Consider the following 9,670-nt stretch of genomic DNA (forward strand, 5'->3'; position numbering starts at 1 on the left):
TAGTCCCATATTTAGTTGTGGGACCCCATACTTTCCCCATATATAGTTGTAGGCCCCTTTACTGACACATATATAGTTGTAGGCCTCTATACTGCCCCTTTATATAGTTGTAGGCCCCCATATTAAGTCTATTTATAGTTGTAGACCCCTTTACTGCCTCATATATAGATGTAGACCCCTATAATGCTCCAAATATAGGCCCACATACTGCCCAATATGTAGTTGTGGGCCCCTATACTGCTCCCATGTATAGTTTTAGGCCCTCACACTGCCCTTATATATAGTTGTAGGCCCCTTTACTGCTCCATATATAGTTGTAGGACCCATGACTGCGCCCAAATATAGTTTTAGGCAGGTATACTGCCCTACATATAGCTTTAGGCCCCCTTTTGTGCCCTCATATAGTTGTAGGCCCCCTCTCCTCTACAGTATATCCCCATATATAGTAGTAGGTAGGCGGCCCCTTCAGACATATTGCTCCCAGCGAGTCAGTCATACTGCCCCGCCGCTTTGGTGATCCATGGCTCCTCCAATCTGGGGACGGGACCAACTACTATGGCTGGGCCATAGTAGTAGGTCCTCGGACTGGACTTACAGTGGAGCACTGATGCTGACGCAAGTGGTAGTTTAGTTATTGTCTTGGTGCCAACTTCAGGGTCCATGATTGTGCTCTTCTAAGGTCCCCTGACATCCTTCTGCTCCGCTCCTCACAGCATGATGTCAGGGGTGTCACTCTTCACAAGTACCAGCAGCCACTGCTCACTGACCTAAAAGGGCACAGCGCGAGCTGCCACTTTAAGATCAGGTAGCATGGGCTTTAAGAACAGTGACCAGCAGCTGCAGCAGCACAAGAGGATTGTCCAGTTTTGTTTTTTTTGTTTTTTGTTTTTTAAGTCGGAACAAAATAATAAAAAAAATGGAGCTATCCTGCTCAAAATGGGATGTATGGTCAAAACTACAATGTAAGAACAAATCTTGGGGGTGTAACTTTTGGGGCTGCAAGGCTTGCAGTTGTATGCAGGCCCTAAGGTCTGAGGTGTTCAAAAATGTCCTTAGAAGGGATAAACCATGATTGCATTTTTTTTAAATATATTTTTGTACATTATTGTGCAGTCTTCTTACCGGAGCTGATTTGAACAACATTTAGTCATATGCTTTCCAGCAAACCCCATGGACATAGGCAATAACAGAGAGCAGCAGTCCCTTTGACATGAACAGGAAAAGTTACTGGGCATACTCTGTGACCTTTAAAGGGAACCAATCATCAGATTTTACCCTATATAATGCTTGGCAAAGCGTTATATAGGGTAAAATTGTTGTCCTCACCATTCCCGGGGGATGCTCCTGCCCCCAGGGATGGTGAAGATATGAAGATATAAACTAGTCACCGCCGCCGCCGTAAGTAGTCACCTGGGCGGGGAGCTCCTCTCACCAACTCCCGTTCTTCGGCCAGGAGCGACGCCCCCTCCGCTTGATTGACGGGCAGCGTCATTGTTCCGCTCACTGAACAGACGGAGCAGAGCGATGATGCTGCCCGTCAATCAAGCAGAGGGGGCGTTGCACCCGGCCGAAGAACGGGAGTTGGTGAGAAGAGCTCCCCGCCCAGGTGACTACTTACGGCGGCGGCGGTGACTAGTTTATAACTTCATATCTTCACCATCCCTGGCGGCAGGAGCATCCCCCGGGAATGGTGAACATTAAGATTTTACCCTATATAACGCTTTGCCAAGCGTTATATAGGGTAAAATCTGATGATTGGTTCCCTTTAAAGAGATCCTTCCACAGGGAGGGAAAGCTGAGCTGTAAACATCATCTACTGTCTCATCTATCTGCTGGTGTCACTGTTCACTGTGTACTGCTGTACTGATCACCTTACAGTAGCATCCTCCTTATCATCACAGACAGGAAGTCTTAGCTTTGTTTTAAGCATAGTGGATATTCCGCTGCAGCAGAGTCCCATTGATATCATTGAGATTCTGCTGCACTGTGCACAAGGCAGAATGTCTTGCTGCGGAAATCCTGATTCCGAAGTCCGCAGAAAGAATGGACATGTTGATTCTTTTTGCGGAGAACGCACAGAAATGCATTTGCCATCCAGGAGACGGCATGTTTCCAAGTGCCGGTCCTAGTGCCGGCATGTTCAGTCAGTGCTCCGCTGTCAGGGGAATGTCCACACAGAAATTTTCCGCATGGACATTCGCCCGTCTGAACATAGCCTAAAACCTGACTCTGATAATTGACCTTGATTCTAATACACCTGATTCTGATACCTGGTCTTGATGTCTGATGTTCATGTGACAACCATACTTGCTCCAGATACAGGAACCTAAAACCTGACTCTGATAATTGACCTTTTGCTAAAACAACCGGCTCTGATACCTGACATGAATATCCGCAGTAATACCTGCGCTTGAAACTATTTACTCTTTATGAAGCCGCTGTACATTGCGTGAACATTGTATATACAGTTGCAAGAAAAAGTATGTGAACCCTTTGGAATTATAGGGATTTCTGCACAAATTGGTCATAAAATGTGATCTGATCTTCATCTAAGTCACAACAATAGACAATCACAGTCTGCTTAAACTGATAAAACACAAAGAATTAAATGTTACCATGTTTTTATTGAACACACCATGTAAACATTCACAGTGCAGGTGGAAAAAAGTATGTGAACCCCTAGACTAATGACATCTCCAAGAGCTAATTGGAATGAGGTGTCATCCAACTGGAGTCCAATCAATGAGATGAGATTGGAGGTGTTGGTTACAGCTGCCTTGTCCTATTAAAAAAAAACACCCACCAGTTCTGGGTTTACTTTTCACAAGAAGCATTGCCTGATGTGAGCGATGCCTCGCACAAAAGAGCTCTCAGAAGACCTACAATTAAGAATTGTTGACTTGCATAAAGCTGGAAAGGGTTATAAAAGTATCTCCAAAAGCATTGCTGTTCATTAGTCCACGTTAAGACAAATTATCTATAAATGGAGAAAGTTCAGCACTGCTGCTACTCTCAATAGGAGTGGTCGTCCTGTAAAGATGACTGCAAGAGTACAATGCAAACTGCTCAATGAGGTGGAGAAGAATCCTAGAGTGTCTGCTAAAGAGTTACAAAAGTCTCTGGCATATGCTAACATCCCTGTTAGCGAATCTACAATACGTAAAACACTAAACAAGAATGGATTTCATGGGAGGATACCACAGAGGAAGCCACTGCTGTCCAAAAAATACATCACTGCATGTTTACAGTTTGCACAAGAGCACCTGGATGTTCCACAGCAGTACTAGCAAAATATTCTGTGGACAGATGAAACCGAAGTTGAGTTGTTTGGAAGAAACACACAACACTATGTGTGGAGAAAAAGAGGCACAGCACACTAACATCAAAACCTCATCCAAACTGTAAAGTATGGTTGTGGGGGCATCATGGTTTGGGGCTGCTTTGCTGCCTTAGGGCCTGGACGGATTGCTATCATCAAAGGAAAAATGAATTCCTAAGTTTATCAAGAAATTTTGCAGGAGAACTTAAGGCCATCTGTCCACCAGCTGAAGCTCAACAGAAGATGAATGTTGCAACAGGACAATGACTCAAAGCATAGAAGTAAATCCACAACAGAATGGCTTAAACAGAAGAAAATTCGCCTTCTGGATTGGCTCTGTCAGAGTCCTGACCTCAACCCGATTGAGATGCTGTGGCGTGACCTCAAGAAAGCGATTCACACCAGACATCCCAAGAATATTGCTGAACTGAAACTGTTCTGTAAAGAGGAATGGTCAATAATTACTCCTGACTGTTGTGTACGTCTGATCTTCAACTAAAGGAAACATTTGGCTGAAGTTATTGCTGCCAAAGGAGGTTCAACCAGTTATTAAATCCAAGGTTTAACACACTTTTTCCACCTGCACTGTGAATGTTTACATGGCGTGTCCAATAAAAACATGGTAACATTTAATTCTTTGTGTGTTATTAGTTTAAGCCGACTGTGATTGTCTATTGTTGTGACTTAGATGAAGATCAGATCACATTTTATGACCAATTTGTGCAGAAATCCCTATAATTCCAAAGGGTTCACATACTTTTTCCACCTGCACTGTGAATGTTTACATGGTGTGTTCAATAAAAACATGGTAACATTTAATTCTTTACGTGTTATTAGTTTAAGCAGAATGTGATTGTCTATTGTTGTGACTTAGATGAAGATCAGAGCACATGTTATGACCAATTTGTGCAGAAATCCTAAGGGTTCACATACTTTTTCTTGCAACTGTATATATACCCCATACTGCAAATTAAGGCAGTGCTTCCAAACCAATGTGCCTCCAGCTGTTGCGAAACTACAACTTCCAGCATGCCAGGACAGCCGTTGGCTGTCCTGGCATGCTGGGAGTTGTAGTTTTGCAACAGCTGGAGGCACACTGGTTGGGAAACACTGCATTAAGGTATACTGAGCTACAGTGCAGAACATTGCATGTTGTTTGTCAAGGTCCCTGTGGTCAGTATTGTCACAGATTGATGCTGTAGATAAAAGTAAGATTAAAAAAAACAGCTAAACTATGAAGAAACTAACATTGCTACAACTTCCTTAAAGGGGTTCTCCCTTGTTTATACTGTTTTTTGTTATTATGTTTGTGTGTTATGTGTGTATAAGTATGTGTTTTTTTATGTGTGTTGTGATTATGTATATATGAATGTTCTTACCTTTTGTGAAGATCCGGAAGCTGGCCCCTTTTTCTTCCAGCGGCTTGCTGTGTAACCTCGGCCTCCGCCATGTTGTGTTCGGTAAGTGGGATGTCGGGGGGGTGTTTCTGACGTCCGAGGCGAATCTTTTCTTCCTGTTTCTTCCGTGGCTCAGCGACGCATCTGCGGCCTCTTCTGGCGCATGCGCAGGTTTTTTTGTTTTTTTTTACCAATAAAGTTTTTTTTGTCTAATTGACAAACTGTCTGCGCTTGCGCGAAGCTACGCTATTAGCGTAGACCTAACGTATGCTACGCTGTTAGCGTAGCACTTGTGTACTCGCGCATGTGCAGACAGTTTGTCAATTAGACAAAAAAAACTTTATTGGTAAAAAAACAAATAAACTACCTGCGCATGCGCCGGAAGAGGCCGCAGATTGGTCGCTGAGCCACGGAAGAACCAGGAAGAAAAGATTTGCCTCGGACGTCAGAAGATAAGAAGGACAGAAGCAAGAACACACCCCCCGACATCCTACTTACCGAACACAACATGGCGGAGGCTGAGGTTACACAGCAAGCCGCTGGAAGAAAAAGGGGCCAGCTTCCGGATCGTCACAAAAGGTAAGAAAATACATATATACATAATCACAACACACATAAAAAAACACATACTTATACACACATAACACACAAACATAATAACAAAAAACAGTATAAACAAGGGAGAACCCCTTTAAGACACATTAGAGCTGCAGCAGTCTGATTCCCATGATAGTGATAGAAGTCTTCTAATTTTATTTTTTACGTTAATTATTAAAGGAAATCTACAGATTCTTATCAGGAGATTTTCATCACGGTGCTATAAACCAGCAGAGGAAGCAACACGTTTTGTTTCTGAAGGTACATGTGTGGTTCACTTCAACCAACCACAGCAATAGGCAGATATAGCAGAGCTGAGCATCTCACTTTGCTCTTTAGAAATAGAAATGTGTTTACATTTTTCTTGGTCCTACTGCTTAAAGGGGTACTCCCGTGGAAAACTTTTATTTATTTTTTTCAAATCAATTGGTGCCAGAAAGTTAAACAGATTTGTAAATTACTTCTATTAAAAAAACCTTAATCTTTCCAGTACTTTTTAGGGTCTGAATACTACAGAGGAAATGGTTTTCTTTTTGGAACACAGAGCTCTCTGCTGACATCACGAGCACAGTGCTCTCTGCTGACATCTCTGTCCATTTTAGGAGCTGTCCAGAGCAGCATATGTTTGCTATGGGGATTTTCTCCTACTCTGGACAGGTCTTAAAAATGGACCTAGATGTCAGCAGAGAGCACTGTGCTCATGATGGCAGCAGAGAGCACTGTGGTCATGTTGTTAGCAGAGAGCTCTGTGTTCCAAAAAGAGAACCATTTCCTCTGTAGTATTCAGCAGCTAAAAAGTACTGGAAGGAGTAAGATTTTTTTAATAGAAGTCATTTACAAATCTGTTTAACTTTCTGGCACCAGTTGATTAAAAAAAAAAGTTTTCCACGGGAGTACCCCTTTAAAGGGGTACTCCACTGGAAAACTTTTTTTTTAAAATCAACTGGTGCCAAAAAGTTAAACAGATTTGTAAATGACTTCTATTAAAAAATCTTAATCCTTCCAGTACTTATCAGCTGCTGTTATGCTCCACGGGAAGTTCTTTTCTTTTTGAATTTCTGCCTGACCACAGTGCTCTCTGCTGACACCTCTGTCCATTTTAGGAACTGTCCCGAGCAGGAGAGGTTTCCGATGGACAGTTCCTAAAATGGACAGAGGTGTCAGCAGAGAGCACTGTGGTCAGGCAAAAAGGAAATTCAAAAAGAAAAGAACTTCCTGTGGATCATACAGCAGCTGAGAAGTACTGGAAGGATTAAGATTGTTTAATAGAAGTAATTTACAAATCTGTTTAACTTTCTGGCACCAGTTGATGTAAAAAATAAAATAAAAAATAATGTTTTCCAGTGGAGTACCCCAAGGGACTGTCTCTTACGAGATTGTGGTCACCACAGATGTTCTTTTCTATGGTTTCCTACCCCAGAACAGAACCCACTGGCAAAGATTTTTCCGAGATGAACTTTGGTCAGCCCCAGGCATGTAGCATAGTATTTGAACAAGTATGTTTACAGGGTGTTCTAATAGGACATATGGACAAGGGTTGTCTTTATAATGATTTCCTCTTTAATTGTTACAACTGTAGCATTGTTTCTCTATGAGAAAACACCTCAGCAGAAGTAAAATGATACCTGCAACACTGGGAATGATTTTCTACGTGAAAATCCACACGTAAGTCACTTTCATGTCATGGGCCCCAGTAGTAGAGAACACAATGAGATCGAGGCAAGTGTTTCTTTCTACAATAATGTGGGTTTATCTTTATGTACCATCACTGATAAAATATTGTAATAACCCAGCATGTTGTGCAGATCTAATACATTTGGACATATAAAAATACAATAAAACGATATGTAGTGATCCCTCAACATACAATGGTAATTCGTTCCAACTGAACCATCGTTACTTGAATCCATCGTATGTTGAGGGATCCGTGCAATAGTAATATAGAAAGTTATCCTCACGTGTCCCCGCCGCTCCGGACCATCACCGCTGCCCTAGATCGTCGCTCTCCATCGCCGTCATCATGTCCCTGGGGTGTCAGCACAGCCCTGGATCGTCGCTCTCCATCACCGTCATCACGTCGCTGCGCATGCCACTCCTATTGGATGACTGGACGGCGTGCGCGGCGATGTGATGAAGACTAAGGAGAGGGACGGCCATGCAGCGGAGCATGAAGTGGACGGTCCGGAGCGGCGGGGACAGGTGAGTGACACTCACCGGAGCACACAGGGCACCGTAAACTGACATCCGGTGGCAGCTGAAGCAGTGTGCGCTGCCGGACAGCCATTTATGCGATGGCGACATATAAAAGCATCGTATGTTGATGCTGCCTTCAACATGGGATGGCCTCTGAGGCCATCGTATGTTGAAACAATCATATGTCGGGGCCATCGTAGGTCGGGGGTTCACTGCACAATATGGTAAAATGTAAATTTAACATAAGTGAACATTGATACATAGTGTTGAGCGCGAATATTTGAAATGCTAATTTTTTTTGCAAATATCAGCGAATATTTAGAATATAGTGATATATTAGAATATTCCTTTTTTTGGGGGGGGGGGGGGGGCGAATATGCAAATATTCGACAATATGCAAATATTTGACAATAACTCCTGGCACTTTCAGGAGCGGACACTGATTCCTCCCTTCTTTTAGGTAAAAGATATAATCGCACATGCGCACTAGGCGACTTTCATTACAAATTTTCGTATGTAAAAAAAAAAAGAGAACGAACATGGCAAATATGCGAATCTCGCGAACATAGGACGAATATTCATCCATATATTCACGAAATATTGCGAATTCGAATATGGCTCCTGCCGCTCATCACTGTCGATACAGTGCAGATTGTATTATTATGGCTCACCCCTGTTTCTTTTGTCAATTTTACTACAATTCACAGTCCTGATCTTCCAATGCTATCTTAAGACGCCAAGCATGTTTCTAATGTTTATACTTTTAGAAAGGACGGTAACAAAAAAACTGAACCCTCTCACCCCGATGAGTGTTGCTTACCCGATGAGTCAACACAGGTATTCTTCATTAACCCTTCACAGAAGCTACGTAGTCCGTCTCCCGTAGGTGGAGACATGTTTGTATGATTTTAAACAGGGTCAAGAAGACCAAGAGTCGTATCACTTAGGCTAAGTTTCCACTTGGTTTTTTTTCTGGCAGTTTTTGGAATACTGCCACTGAAGTTTTTGAGACAAAGTCAGAAGTGGATCCATAATGGAGGAGAAGTGTAAGTCCTTCCTTTATATGTCCTATTCCTTTTGAATACATTTCTGGCTTTGGCTCAAAAACTGCCAGAATAAAAACCAAGTGGAAACTTAGCCTTATGAGGACAAATATACAGTTGACACGTTTGATTTTACTTTACTCTCCTAAATTTGATGTCTCCAGATCAGTGTTTCCCAACCGGGGCGCCTCCAGCTGTTCCAAAACTATTGGCTGTCCGGGCATACTGGGATTTGTAGTTTTGCAACAGCTGGAGACACCCTGGTTGGAAAACACTGCTCTAGATCAAATGCCTCCATCGAGAATCCATTGTCAGTCCTCAACGTTCCTCGGTACAACTCCCCCTCCTATAGACACATGGTTATGAGTTTTGGGTAACTTACCTTATGTTCTCCATGCGTTACCTGCCTGAAGAGATTGAGGTGAGCTTATTTTTCCTTTCTCGTATCTGAACATGGCTCAGAAATAACCCCTCTGCTGTTCTTATCGTCACATTGTACGTATTTCCTCTTCAGCTCGAAGGCAGGATAGCCCAGCCTACTATATTCACTTCTGTTTTCCTCCTGTTCTTTGAAAGTGCATGGTTTCCCAGCTCTGACACACATTGTAGGCAGGGACAGAATGCAGATTGAAACTATTTGCTCCTCCGGCTTGGAAAGCTGCCTGCTGAGTCTTCTGCTTTGAAACCATCTAGGGCTTTGTTTCCCAACCAGAGTGCCTCCAGCTGTTGCAAAACTACAACTCCCAGAATGCCCGGACAGCCTTTGCCTGCTGAGTCTTCTGCTTTGAAACCATCTAGGGCTTTGTTTCCCAACCAGGGTGCCTCCAGCTGTTGCAAAACTACAACTCCCAGCGTGCCCGGACAGCCTTTGGCTGTCCGGGCATGCTGGGAGTTGTAGTTTTGCAACAGATGGAGGCACCCTGGTTGGAAAACACTGCTCTAGGGGCTCCAAGTCTGAGTATATGCAAAATAAGCCACGTCTCCTGAGAACACATTCTGCTGAATTGTAGAGAGTCAGGCTGCATTCACACCACGTTTTTGTAATAAAGTTCCCGTATACGTTTTCAATGTAAAAACCGTACGGACCCGTATTGAAAACCGTATGCATTGAATCTCCATAT

At 43.1% G+C, this 9,670-nt stretch overlaps 1 protein-coding gene across 1 annotated transcript in view; it reads right to left on the reverse strand.

Annotated features, from left to right (window-relative positions):
- LOC130284726 (interleukin-4 receptor subunit alpha-like) overlaps positions 1 to 9,058 on the reverse strand; it is a 34,358-nt gene extending 25,300 nt beyond the window's left edge. The window contains exon 1 of the mRNA XM_056535402.1: positions 8,932 to 9,058. The gene's annotated coding sequence lies outside the window, so the exon portion shown is untranslated. The remainder of the gene's footprint in view (positions 1 to 8,931) is intronic.
- Between the last annotated feature and the right edge of the window lie 612 nt (positions 9,059 to 9,670).

Source organism: Hyla sarda, chromosome 8 (assembly GCF_029499605.1).
Source record: "Hyla sarda isolate aHylSar1 chromosome 8, aHylSar1.hap1, whole genome shotgun sequence".
NCBI classification, from domain to species: Eukaryota; Metazoa; Chordata; class Amphibia; order Anura; family Hylidae; genus Hyla; species Hyla sarda.